This window comes from Prionailurus bengalensis, chromosome A3 (genome assembly GCF_016509475.1).
Source record: "Prionailurus bengalensis isolate Pbe53 chromosome A3, Fcat_Pben_1.1_paternal_pri, whole genome shotgun sequence".
Lineage (NCBI taxonomy): Eukaryota > Metazoa > Chordata > Mammalia > Carnivora > Felidae > Prionailurus > Prionailurus bengalensis.
Window position 1 is genome coordinate 128,015,113 of NC_057354.1, and position 13,473 is coordinate 128,028,585.

At 49.2% G+C, this 13,473-nt stretch overlaps 1 protein-coding gene across 3 annotated transcripts in view; it reads left to right on the forward strand.

The window, feature by feature from the left end:
• Positions 1-4,099: 4,099 nt before the first annotated feature.
• The window catches only part of CYRIA (CYFIP related Rac1 interactor A), a 108,583-nt gene continuing 99,209 nt past the window's right edge, over positions 4,100-13,473 (forward strand). For 2 of the 3 annotated variants that reach the window (XM_043604491.1, XM_043604492.1), the window contains exon 1: positions 4,100-4,165. The gene's annotated coding sequence lies outside the window, so the exon portion shown is untranslated. The remainder of the gene's footprint in view (positions 4,166-13,473) is intronic. The other variant, XM_043604493.1, reaches the window with a different exon arrangement.

Sequence of the window (13,473 nt, forward strand, 5' to 3'; positions counted from 1 at the left end):
CGATGAATGGACCAGGATGGAAGGTCGTTCAAGGCAGATCGGAACCACGTGCAAAGGAAGGGAGATCCGAAAGAGCCTGACACGCTCAGTGATTTAAAAAGTGATTAAAGTCAGATATTTTAAGTCACAAGCTCCAATTCATCCACATGCAGAATTTTCAGCCTTTACCAAGTTTCTCTACATAGTTTGGACTGTGATTTTTTTGCAACAAGGAAGTGTGCGGTATGTCAGCTGTGAAAATTGGCTCAATATTCATAATCAGATCTATTATGCTCCCTCTGAAGCCTGGGCCATGTTTCCGTAGAAACCCCTAGTTACATAAAGGAACCCCGGTCTGTAATTGGCAAGAACATCCACCACCTTTGGAAGCCATTATAGTAACGCCAGAGGGAAAGCAAGTGCCGTATAATTCCTGCTGGAGAAAAGTAAACGAGGAGGGCAAAGAGAAAGAGTCCTTTCCCGCAAGCATAGAGCACTGTAGCGCTTCAGAACACGGGATCATTCAGCCTCTGCTTCCCATCCTCATCTATGAATCAACGCAATAACCAGCTCATCTGCAGGGAACATTTACTGTATGCCCAGCATTATTCAAGGGACAAGGAGGCAACATACACTCACACACACGCACGTGCACACACACACACACACACACACACAATTGTTCTTCACTGCTACAAAGCAGTTTACATTAGCCTTTACATCAACCTCCTGAGGTAGGTTTTATTACTTCCATTTTATAGAAGAGAAAACCAAAACTCCAAAGGCTTCAGTAACTTAAGTTCATACAGCCAGTGAGTGGCAGGATCGGGATTTATGCTCACCTTTGATTTCAAATCAAGTGGAGGTTTTATCCGTGTCTCGGAAAAGGTCCTTGTCCTCAAGACACTTGTGTATGTGATGAATCAGAAGTGGCTCAGGTTGTTAGTTTCAGAGGAATTCAGAATAAAGAAGCATGGACACAACAGTGCCACCACCGCCCTCCAGACATCATGAGCATCAGAACATGCAGTCTTTGGTAACCGGCGATGGAGAGGAAGTCACCCGAGGTATACAGAGAAGCAAAGGTTTGGAAGCAGAAGTCTTTTGGGTGAATGAGGGGAGAAAGCAAGACAGAATTTGTCCAGGGATTAGAGGGAATGTTCTACCAGCCCTAGAATGGATGGATCTCGGTGGATGGTGGGGAGCTCTAAGTGGGATCAGCCCTTGAGACTTTGCCTCCAGAGAGGATGTCTATCTTCCATGACCCTGCCATTCATTCAGTAAATATGAGCAGGCACTGAGTTTGTGCCAAGCATTGTTCTCAGCAGTGAGGATTTTTTAGAGAATGTGTTTTCAAATGTGAGAGCGCAGAACCTGGTCCGTGGGGGTCAGCCCACAGGCTCCCAGTGATGATGGAAGATCTCACCTGACCATTCTCACTGCAGCCTCTTCTTTCTCTGCCCCAGTCCCCAAGCAACTTCACCTGTCCTCAGCCTCTTTATTTGACACTCCAGTCAAGGCCACCCAGTTCCCTGGAGCTCCCAGGGTCAAAGGCAGCCTTCTTAGGCTCATGTTCTGATTCTTCACTCTCAGCCCACTTTGTGCTGTCCCTCAGGTACTGCAGCCACACTGAACCCCTTCCCACCAGGGCGTCCCTTTGGTTCCTCTCCCTGGAGAGTCCTTGACCCCATTTCCTGTCTACTGAAGACTAACTCATCCCTCAGGGTTCAGCTCAAAAGAATCTGCTTCTGGAGTGCCTGGGTGGCTCAGTTGGTTAAATGTCTGACTTCGGCTCAGGTCATGATCTCACGGTTTGTCAGTTCGAGCCCCTCATCAGGCTCTGTGCTGACAGCTCAGAGCCTGGAGCCTGCTTCAGATTCTGTGTCTCCCTCTGTCTCTGCCCCTCCCCTGCTCATGCTCATGCTCTCTCTTTCTCTCTCTCTCTCTCTCTCTCTGAAATAAACATTAAAAAAAAAAAAAAGAATCTGCTTCCAATTTCCCCCAATCTCATTGAATTCCTTCTTGTCTTGGGCCCATACAGCAAATACCTCTATTCTAGTCTGCTTTCTATTCTGCCTTGTCATAAACCAGGCTGAGTACTCTTTAGGGCCGGGGACATGCACCTTTATGCCATCATTAGCACAGTACCTAGCCCTTTGTCAAAGCTTGAGAAATCTCTTTTAAGAAATAAATACACGAAGAGGATGCCCCTGAAACTAGAACAGTTCGGTTTAAAGTTAATTTAATTAAGACATTAAGGTTCATTTTAGCAAACTTATATTGTGAATGAAAACCATCTGAAATTTAATCTTAACCTAGCTGCCCCTTCAATGACAGTTTAATTTCACTATAATCTTTATTATAGTAACTTCTAAACCTGTTATTAGTATTACTAATGAAGTTGAAAGACCATTTCATCTGATTATTGTGTCTTAGGAAACATTTAATTATTAAATTCCACACTGATAATTAGAAACCCTATTATTTCATAATGGGCTAGGCAATACCATACAGGTATCCCTCAATTACTGAAACAGAAGCTGTCTTTTAAGTGTGTGGAAGTGAAATCTCATACATCAAATAGTCTCTTCTCACCAACCTAAGCTGTATTATTAGAGACAGACAGGTGTAAAGTAAGGAGTATCCCCATGCCCTGAAATGGTAGCATTTTATGGGGTGAATGGCATCTGTGGGTGGGTCGTCCTTGTCCTTCCCAGAGCCTGGCCAGGTCCAAGATGGAGAGAATAAGCCAGAAGTTTCGGTGTGTGTATGTATGGGGGTGGAGTGAGAAGGCTCTTCTAATAGAGCTACCCAAAGAGAAAATGGATTATCTTTGCAGGGATTGACAACAGGGGTTGGGCCAGGCATGGGGGGGGGGGGGGGGGCGGGGGCTTGGCCACCAAAAGAAGGGGAACGTGTTCATTCTAAGGACACTTCCAAGTGGGATACTATTTTATTCTAACTAGATTGTGCTCTCCTGGGCCTTGTCTGAATTCTTACCAAAACTCAGAGTGGGTGGCATGCTAGGCAGCTCAAGGAAGCTTTCTGGAGTCTGAAAGAGGCTGGGATGGCATCACGTTCCTTGTGGAGGCACTGGAACTCAGAAAGAAGACAGGTTGACCAAAGTCTCCGGAAGCTCCCCACGCTCTGGGATCTGGGCTCCTTGTGCTCCCAGACTGCCCCCCCAGCACCCCCCCCCCCCCGGGGAAACCGACATGGCTGCAAGCACATGGCTAGGCCCATTGTAGGGGGTTAATAGATGTTTCATGATGCTCTGGCTGACTGACTGGGAAAGGAAGCAGGAGAAGCCTGCCCTCCCACCCCCAAGAGGAGCTCTGACTCACAACCTGTTTGGCACTGTGCACCTCTCTGGTTTCCTGAACCTCTCTCTCTAATGCATAAAGCCTCCGTGGCAGATGTTTTAAAACAATGATCATGACAATGACACTGTAATCCCTTACATTCCCTTTGCATCATAGAAATTTTCAGAGTGTTTTTGCAGGCTTACTCTTTAGGGTAGTTAACGTTATTTGGACTGAGAATTTGCAAGACTTTTTTGGTGGTCCCATCAGATAACCGCAGCCCCCAGGGCTGGGAATCTGTTCACAGTATGAGCAAGGAGGGACAGGGAGGAAGGCTGGTTCAGAACCCAAAGTAATTTGAGAGTGTGGGTAGAGGTTAGGGTGGTCTGGTGGGGGGGCGTGGGCACTAAATTGAGGGTGGGCGTGCCCATCTATCTAGGGATTGACTGCAGGGCCTTTTTTTTTTTTTTTTTTTGTGTGTGTGTTTTCTTGGAGGGAATAATGGGTACGGAGGAATTCAGTGTGTGGAAGCAATAAGGGCTGGTCCGGGCTTCCTCCTGCGGGGCAAAGCCAAATGGCCAAGGCCGAAAGAAGGGCAGGGGCTACCTTGTGTGGAGATGGCCGGCACCGGCCCCAGGACGTGGAAGGGGTGGCCGCGCTGGCGTGGGGCGAGGCGGGTGCCGGCGGGGGTGGGGAGCCCCGGGGGCCGGGGCGGGGCGGGGCGGCCGCGGCGGGCCGGGCTGGGGGCGGGCCGGGGCGGGGCGGGCCGGGGCGGGGCTCCGGGGCCGTCTCGCAGGCTGCGGCGGCCGCGGGAGAGGCGTCCACAGCGGCGGCGGCTGGGGCAGCGGCGGACGCGCGGCCAAGCAGGGCGGCGGCGAGCCCGGGTGAGCGCGGCGGGGACGCGGCGGGGACGCGGCGGGGAGCACGGGTGGGGGTCGGCGGGGAAGGGGGTTCGGGAGGCGCCGGGAGAACCCTGCCATCCTTCCCCGGCCCCCGATGCCCCTGCAGCCTTCAGGGGAGGGAGGGAGGGAGAGCCGAGAACCCAGTCCTTCAGCCCTTCTCCTGCGATCGCCGTCCAGATGTCCGTCTGTGCGCCCGTTGCCCTGCTCTCCGGGACTGCCTCCTGCTTGTGTTCTAGATCACCCCCCTCACCCCTCAACCGCTCAATCCCCGGCCCCCAGCCAGGTATCACCAGCTCCAGAGCCATTCTTCCAGGAGACCCCATCCTTCTGCTTCCCTCTTCCCACCACCAGAGGCCCGGGCTCCCCATCTTTCTCTACAGCCTGAGAGGCAAGGATGACCGCTTCCCCAGTGCCTGCATACCTGGACCTTTCTGCTGCCACCTGCCCCAGATGTTCTTAGCCAGCCAGCACACTGCTGTGCCTAGGACCCAGGCCTCCTCTCTAGATCACTTCCTTCTCCTCAGAATCCCAGGCTGGCAAGAGGGACTTTACAGATTCTGAGCTTTGAGAACAATTTGACCCACTTCCCAAAAGGCTGGTCCCAGGCCAGCCATGCTGTTCGGTGGAGACACCTGTCTTGCCTGCCAGCTGAAGGAGCAAGAAGCCTCTGTCAAAATGGGCCAGTGGGTTCCTAGGTCCTTCTCCAAGCTGTTCTGACTTGCTGGCCAGTGTCCCCAGAGACCAGAACCAAGACCTTTGTCATTTAAGACCTCTAGAGGTATTTGCTGACCCCACCCCCAGATCCTCCAAATTCCCCCAGCCGCTGACAGGCCACTGCTCCGGGCTTGGCCTCTTCACCCATGTGCTGGCTTCCCTGCTTGCTCCCCAAGGACTTGGGGCAGAGTAATGGGGCAAGTGTTTGGGGCCTTAGTAGCCCCCACAGCTCTGTGGACCTCCTGCCTTACTCTGTTGGAAACTTTTCCTCCGGTCTTTCCCCATCACCGTCCCTCTGGATAGGGCCTGTGCCATCTGCATATCATTGAGTCCCCAGGGCACAGCAAGCTGGGCTGGGACTGTGAAGGGCTGGGACCCCGTGCTGCACGAGGGCCAGCAGGAGGAGGGTGGCAGCCAGCCAGGTCAGGCCGGGCATCTGGGCCTGGGGGCTCAGGCTTTAGGGTGGGTCCTTGGCTTTCCCTTGAGCTCCGAATGGGGTCCCAGGCTGGCTTTGCTGTGAAGAGAGGAGGCAGAACAGGGGCTGTTTTCCCTGCGTGCTTCTGACTGTCTTGTGTTGCTATGGTGACAGTTTTGCCTCTCTTCCTCCTTCTGACTCTTCTGGGAGCTGGTTTTTATTGGTCTGTTGTCCTGTCTTTTATGGCTCTAATTTCTCCTTTCTACTTGGTCTGAAATAAACAGTCATAAACATGGGCACTGGGCCCAGGCTGGGGGCTGGCAGAACTTCACCTCCTTCTGGCCCTGGGCTCCGGTGAGGGGAGAGAGGTGAGGACCCACCCATCCACACCCCCTCCCATCTGCATCTCTGGGAAGCGGGCAGCACACAGGGGGTGGCAGACTGCCTCGGTGCTAATACTGGACTCCGTGTATGGTAAGGGGCTCACTGCTGCTGTTCACGACAGCCCCGTGCCGTAGGGGCTGTCCCCACTTTGCAGATGACGAAACTGAGCTCCAGTGACTATTGCCCTCAGGTCACACTGGTTTTAGCACTCAGGGATGGAGCTGGCATCGTGAAGCCCATCTCCCTGCCTTCCCACCCTGTGGGCTTCCTGGTCCTGCTCCCCAACCGCCAACTCCCCAGGGCAGCAGAGCAACCCAACCCCCACGTTCTAGAGGTGCTGCGGACTCCCACAGAGGCGAGCTGCCAGGGAGCTCCCTTTCAGGTCCTTTGGTGCACCCTTGACCCCAACTGTTGGAGACCCAAGTTGAGAGGCGAGAGAAGCCACTTGTGACTTCCTGTTTTTGACTCAGACCAAGAAGCATTCGGTTTGCTTTTGCTCTCAGGGCCTAGTTGCAACTGGGTAAGTCAGGGGCACGGAGAGCCAAGTAAACCCACGCTCCCCACCCCAGCCAGCCCTGGGTGAGGAGTTCAGAGTTCTCCAGGGCCATAGGGTCACCGACTGCCAGTTGTCGGTGACACTCTCCAGAGAAGCTGCCCTGTCTCTTCTTCTCTTCCCTTTTATTTTCCCTTCCTTTCTCACCCCCTCCCCTTTCTCCCTTCACTTTGCCTATGCTCCAGGCTTATTAATAATACTCTGAAGAAGCAAATGGTAACATGAGAAGACTAGGGAATCAGCAGCCTCATTGTCGAATGTTGGCCATGGGGGCGTCCGTCACTCCTATGGGCCTCAGTTTCAAGTCTTTAAAATGGGGTTTACGCGTCTATCCATGTTAGCTTGCTCTTGAAGGATGGCGTGGAGTAGCCTGTAGGGGGTGCTTTGAACAGTCGATAGCTTGAAGCACCTGAATGTCCTCATCCCGTTGGGAAATCTCAGTGTTGGAGACCCCGAACTACTGCCCAGAGATTAGAACTGATCTAGAAAGAATTAAGCCGTGAAATGTCAGGGTTAGAGGCATTCCTTAAAGCCATCTTGTCTGCCCTTGACGTTGCATTCACTTAGTTCACCTACTTGACATTCACTGAGCATCTACTCGGCACCAAACATAATTGTGGGAACTGGGGATTTCAAAAAACATGCGCATTATTCCTTTTTTCAAAGAATGTAGTCAGACATGGAAAGAGATCCTTAGGATACAGTCAGAGAGGTGGTGTGACAAAGTCACGGTGATGCAGGGCCCGGAGATGACAATTTGACTAGGTCACGGTTAAGGCTGAATCGGGCATCGTGTGCTTGGCTCCTATTTCATCCTGGTTAAAATCCTTTCTCAGAGGCTGCGTGAATTCCCTCACAGGGCAGCGTGGTGATTGGAAAGAAGTGGATTTTGGAGTCAGCTATGACTCCAAACTCTGTAGCTGTAGGATCCTGGACTAGATAACCACACCGAGCCTCAGTTCTTGTATCTGTAAAATGGCAATAACGCTACTTGCCTTCTGAGATGTAAACGATCTTAATGTCTTTATGGGGTCTGGCATGGTGCCCACCTCGTAGTGCATTTGCCAGTATTTAGTCTGATTGATTAGGAAAGAGTTCTCCGGTACTAGACCTCTGGGTCCTCTTAGCAGAGGTGGGGAGCTCTTTGGACTAATTCTGGCCTTTGGAGATCCACTCATTATCTGGGAAGGTTGCAAATTGCCCATGCTCGGGACCCTCAACTGCTGGTTAAGCGTTGAGTTATCTCTCACCAGAGAAATGATCCTTTACCACACGGGGACTCTATGCAAATCCCCAACACTTTTGTTTTCTCAAGGGGGAACCTATTTGAAATGGCAAAGAACACTCTGAGTTTCAAGGATAAGCTACTATCTGTGAGAGTACTTTGATTTGATGAAGTCCCACGTGTTGATTTTTTCTTTGTTGCCTTTGATTTTGGTGTCAAATCCAAAAATTCATTGCCACGACCAGTGTCAGAGAGCTTATGGCCTGTATTTTCTAGTTTTATGGATTCAGGTTTTACTTTCAAGGTTTTAATCCATTTTGCACTTATATGTGTGTATGGTGTAAGAAAGGGGTCCAGTTTTCCCAGCACCTTTTATTGAAGAGACCATTTTTCCCTCTTGTGTTTCTTGGCTCCTTTGTCAAAGGATACTTGCAAATGAATGCTTCGTGCTTTTTATTCTGGGCATGTGTAGCTTCCTTTTGTTTTTTTTTTGTTTTTTTTTTTTAAAGTTACCACATACACATTTTCTCAAATCCTCCCCAGAATTCTGTGACATTAGTATTATCGGCCCCTTTTCACAGTTAAGGAAACCGGGAGGGGCAAGGTAACAACACAGAGCCCATCAGCCGGAATTTAAAACTGGGTCCTGCTTGCTCGCTGTTTGTGCGTTGGTATACAGTCTTGTCATTTCGTTGGCTGGTGTGTCAGTGACCTAAAGTAATTGTGTTTGGAGAACAAGGGCAGATTTTAACAGGGAGGACCTGGTCAGTAACTTAGACTCATAGTAAATATTTAGAGACTTTATTAGAGTTTTGCTCTCAGCGTAGCATTAATGGAGCTCTCTGCAGCTGGCCGAGGCTTCATTCTGGGAGGTGATGAATGGAAGAGGAATCTGACATGTCCAAGTTAAGAGGAAGCGTTTGATGATGCTGAAAGGAGCGTCCTCTGCACACGAATGGATTACCGGTTTGTCACTGAAATAAATGGGACTGATTTTATAACTGTCATTAGAACCCACCTCTAGGAATAGGAAAGTATTGAGAAGCAATTGTGGAATTACTCACCGCTAGCCTTTCTCAGGAATTCAGAAGCCCGATTTCCCTGGTCTGAGAACCCGTTGTCCCAGCGAATCAGGTGTGAAAATGGTGCCGTGTTCCCCAGCAATGTGTTTACCTGGTCCAGCTTAGCGCTGCGGACAGATGTGCTCCTATTGGCAATTATCTCAGGGCCAGAGTCTGGTGTCTGCTTATTTAATGACTTCACTCTCCAATAAAAATTCTGTATGGTGTAGATAATTAGATCTCTAAAATGAAACCGGGGAAATGGTGTGCCCCCAAAGCATTTAATTGCAGTTTTATGATGGATCAAGCGTAAAGATGAGATCACTCATTCACTTATTTAACAGATACGTACAGGGCAGGCCCTTGCCCTCTGCTGCCAGAGATGGCACGTAGTGATCAGTGTGGCATCATCCCTGCCCGCAGCTGGCTCTCACTCCGTGGGGAAGCAGAGCAGGAGACACATTGCTAAACGCAGCTTGGCATTCGTGTGCCGGAGAAAGAGGGAAATATAATTGTTTTGACTCTTGCTGCAAGGCGGTCCATTTCTGTCCACATGGTATTGTTTGCGGAGCATCTGAAATACACCTGACATGTTGCAGGTTGAGAGGCTTGGGATAGGGAAGCACGTGGTGTAGACAGCTGATGACCCGGGCGTGGCTCTCAGCTCTGCTCCTCGCTGCCCGGGTCGGTTTCTCTCTTGGTGACACGGGAAGGTTGGATTTGATGACTTAAAAGGACCCTTCCACATCTAGCTTAATGATCATAATAAGCCCCTGGGCTCCTTTTCCTGAGTAATGGGGAAGGAAGCAAGGCTGGCAGCCTTAGTCAGCAAGGCTGCCGAGGCAGAACTGGTGTGTTTTCAAATAATCCTCTCAAGGAGCAAAGAAACCTTGCTCTCCCTCACAGAAAGGGAACCACGTTCTGATCGAGCATCAGGGAAATAAGTCAAAGCCAGTGATGACAGGGAGAGACAAAAGGGTTGCAAATACTCAGCAGAGGTGGGGAGCAGAGTCACCAGCTTCCTCCCACATTCCAGGGTCTCTGCTGACATGGGTATGGAGGGCTTGGCTTCACAGATGCCTTGGTTACTGCAATTGTCTTAAGTTAACGTTTTTCAAAAAATAATTTGGTTCGATGATTCTCAGGCCTTAGAATAAATGAAAATGCACAATCATTTTAGGATGGTGAGGAACAGAGGGAAACACACAACTTCGTCAACGCTCCATCAAGTTCTGTCCTTCCCACTGACCAAACATAGGCCCTTCCAGGGGCAACCATGGGGCTGGGTCCCAGTAGCCTAGAATAAGGTGGCAGCATGTTGTGGCCAGGGGGCGAACTAACAGGGAGTCAGAGAAGACCCGGGGTCTTCCACCCACACTGCCCATTCCCTAGCAGCCTAAATTCTCATCTTCTGAGTCTTGTGGTCCCTTCGGTAACACGTGGGCCGTGGAAGCTTCTGAACCATGTAAATATTGTCAGCAGGAATCATGAGCACTTATTGTCACTTCTAGTCATCTTTTGATGAGCTTTGGAAACAGATAGCCCCATTCTGGGTGGAGAAATTGAAATGGAGAGGTGCTAAGGAACTTGCAGAATGCCATTTCATTAGGAAGGTTGTGGGCTGGCACCTAAAGCCACATCTGTGTGCCTGCAAAGCCTGGGCTCTCTCCACCACCCGTAGGAGAAATGAGAACCGTGCATGTGTGAGGAGTGTGGAATTAAAAAGATGTGTCTTGGGGAAAATCCTCATCTCAAAGAGCTAGATGGGCCTCCCTCCACACCTTGAAATTGGCAAAAAAAAAAAAAAAAAAAAGAAGAAAGGAAAGAAAATATAGCTGTGTTTTCAGTGCTTCCCTGTGACCGGCATCTCGGCATTGGACTGACGTCCTTGGAGGGTGTCCTTTGCTTAGCCCACTTCATCAGAGAATGCCATCCAGCAGTAATGAGCTGAGCCTCTGGTATGTGCAGCATATGGCCTTGCTGAGCTGTGGAGCCCACCCAATTGAGGCAGGTTGTGTATAACTTATTTTTCAGACTTCTCCCTGAGACAGCTGGAGGTCATGGGAGCACAAGAAAACCGTGGACTGAGCTTGCAGAATGACAGATTCACATGTCTTCAAAACAAGAATGACACCTTTGGTCTACTTCCTCTATTTTACAAACACTGAGGTCAAGAGAAAGACATAGATAGATAGACAGACAGATAGATAGATAGATAGATAAGGAACCCATATCAGAGACTTTTCCAAGGCTGGGACCAGAATTCAGCCTTGTGAAAGCTACAAGCAGACTATAACTCTCTGAGATGTCTAGGGGTGAAATGTACACATGGAAGTTCTGTGTGAATATCCCTGGGGCTACAGGGCAAGTGTGCACCTGGAAACAAACAAACCTGGGTTGAAATCCTGGCTCTTCCTCTAGGCAGATTCCTTAGACTTGCTAAATTTTGTAATTTACGAACTGAAGTTAATGATATTTGTGTCTCAGGAATACTGGAAAGAAGAAATTAATTAGCCATGTGTCAGCCTCCTTTTTTTGCCTGGTCTTTGAAGAAAATTTGAAAAATTTTTCGCTCCTGCTTTTAGGCTCCTCTTTATTTGTTGTGTGAGGTAGAAAGTGACACGGGGCTTCTCTTTTCTCTGATGGACACATTCCTGAATTGCCCCTCGACAAAGCCCCCAGATCCACTCCTCTGAGCTTATATTTCTAGCTGTGAGTCTTCCTATTATACTTGAATCGACCCTGGCTGTATTGTTTGCTGGAGCATTACAAGTGTTGCACTTAATCTATAATCTGTCTTCCCACCCTTAGTCTTTTCCTTATCTTGTAAGTGTGCATAGGTGTGTTTTCTTTCTGAAGTGTTGAGGTTTCAAATCTGGGCCCTTGGGTACCTTCAGATGTAATGAATAAGGTTGCAAGATTGACATTCCCTTATTTGCAAGTCCAAAATCCAAAATGCTCTGAAAAGTTAAAGTGTTGTTTTTCATAACTCATTTGAAGTCAAAAGGTGGCCTGATTGTACATGAGACTCTTCATGGGTTTCATTTATACCACTCTAGGTGAATAAGTTTTTCATCAGAAGGATGAGTGTCCGGGAGCCTGCCAGGGTATACATAACATAGTACATGCACTGTATTATTGTTCTAAAATCTGAAAGGTTCTGAATTTAGAAGTACATCTAAGGAAAGAATATCAAAGAAGGGTTTGTGGACTTCTTATTCATAAACCCAAAAGAACACGTAGCTTCCCTGAAGAGAGAGAGAGAGAGAGAGAACAAGCGAGGGTCGGGAAGGGACAGAGGACAGAGGATGAGAGAGAATCCCAAGCAGGCTCTTCACTGTCCCTGCAGAGCCCGATGTGGGGCTCCATCTCGTGAACCGTGAGATCATGACCCGAAGCGAAATCAAGTTGGACACTTAACTGACTGAGCCACCCAGGCGCCCCTCAAGTGTCCTGCCTTTGATACTAGATGCTTTGGTGACACGGCTCATCTGGTGCTCATCAAAAGCCTTAATGCGTATTTTGTATGTGACATGTATTATATACTGTATTCCTATATAATACAGGAAGGAATACAGAAAGGAAAATGTTAAGAAAAATCATAAGGAAGAGAAAATAGATTTACGCTACTGTCCTGCATTTATTGAAAAAATCTGTGGGTCAGTGGACCATGTTTTTCAAGGGTCAACTGTAATAGGAAATAAATGACCATTCTTGGCACAAACACAAAACAACAACAGCAGCAATAACAACAAAAATTTTGAAGAATAGGTTCCAGCGTTTCAATGAGACGAAGTAAGTTTTTAAAAAAATTCCATAGGACTAAAAATAAACTGGGAATTTTTGGACTAGTGTGGCTTCTAGGCAAGTTTCATCATTGGCCGTTGGAGGAAGGTAGAAGGGAGTTTTTAAATCTTACTCATCATTTTAGCCATATGAGAGGGAACCGGGGCCTGGCCAGGGAGCATGGGGAAGTGAAAGCGGTAACCAGAGCGTGAGAAGGTCTCGCTTCTTATCTTGGGTCTGCTTTTGACTTGTTGAGTCAGCTTGGGCATGTTGCTTCCCTTCTCTGGGCACCAGGAACTCTGTTTCTAAGTAAATTAAGTCTTTCTTCCCCCGCTGTGAGTGGCTAGGGTGGAGGTGGGGGCCCTCATCAGAGTGAAAAGTGCTGAGCGGCTTGCTGGCTGTGTTCTTGAAGCTTCAGTCCTCCGTAGGGCCTCCGTGCAGGCCGGGGAATGGCAAGAGGCTTCCCTGCCCCGTGCGTCGGTTTCCTCCGGCTGTTCCTTTACTTCTCACAACTCTGATCCTCCGGTTCGGGGGTGGGGGGGCTGGTTTGTGTGGGATCCACCTGCACTGATGCCCAGGGAGGGCTCACTCAATGCTTGAGCATGCACGGCAGGTGACGATGCCCTGCTGGAGGTGGCCGTCCCAGCAGCTGCTCTCGTGACTGGGGTTGTAGTGAAGGTCATTGCTAGGCATTCTTGAAGCGGTGTCGGGAAGGAGAGTGAAAATTCCCTGTTGTAGAGCATGGAACCAGGGGAGGTCTACCCAAGGAACTGAAATACTGTGCACCTTTGTGGGCTAAATATGGATTATAGAATATGGAGGTACAGGGCTTTGGGGACCAACCTTATTCTCTCTCTCCTTCTCTATTTCTTTGCCCTTTAAGTTTACAGTTGATGTATCATACCTCTGGCTTTTGCCAGGTTGAAAGTTTCGCATGTCCTCCTGGATCTCACGACGTATAAGAAATCGGTCGCTCTGCTCCTATCTGAGCACCCACCCTGATCATCCAGGGGATTCTCACTTCGCAGTATTTCATGATAGGAACCAGGGGCCTGACTGTGGACGGGGGGTTTCCACAATGGAGAAGTGACCTTGAGTTTTAGGATCCTGAGGCCCTTCAGTTTGCAGACTGTGGGAGCCACTGGGGAGTGG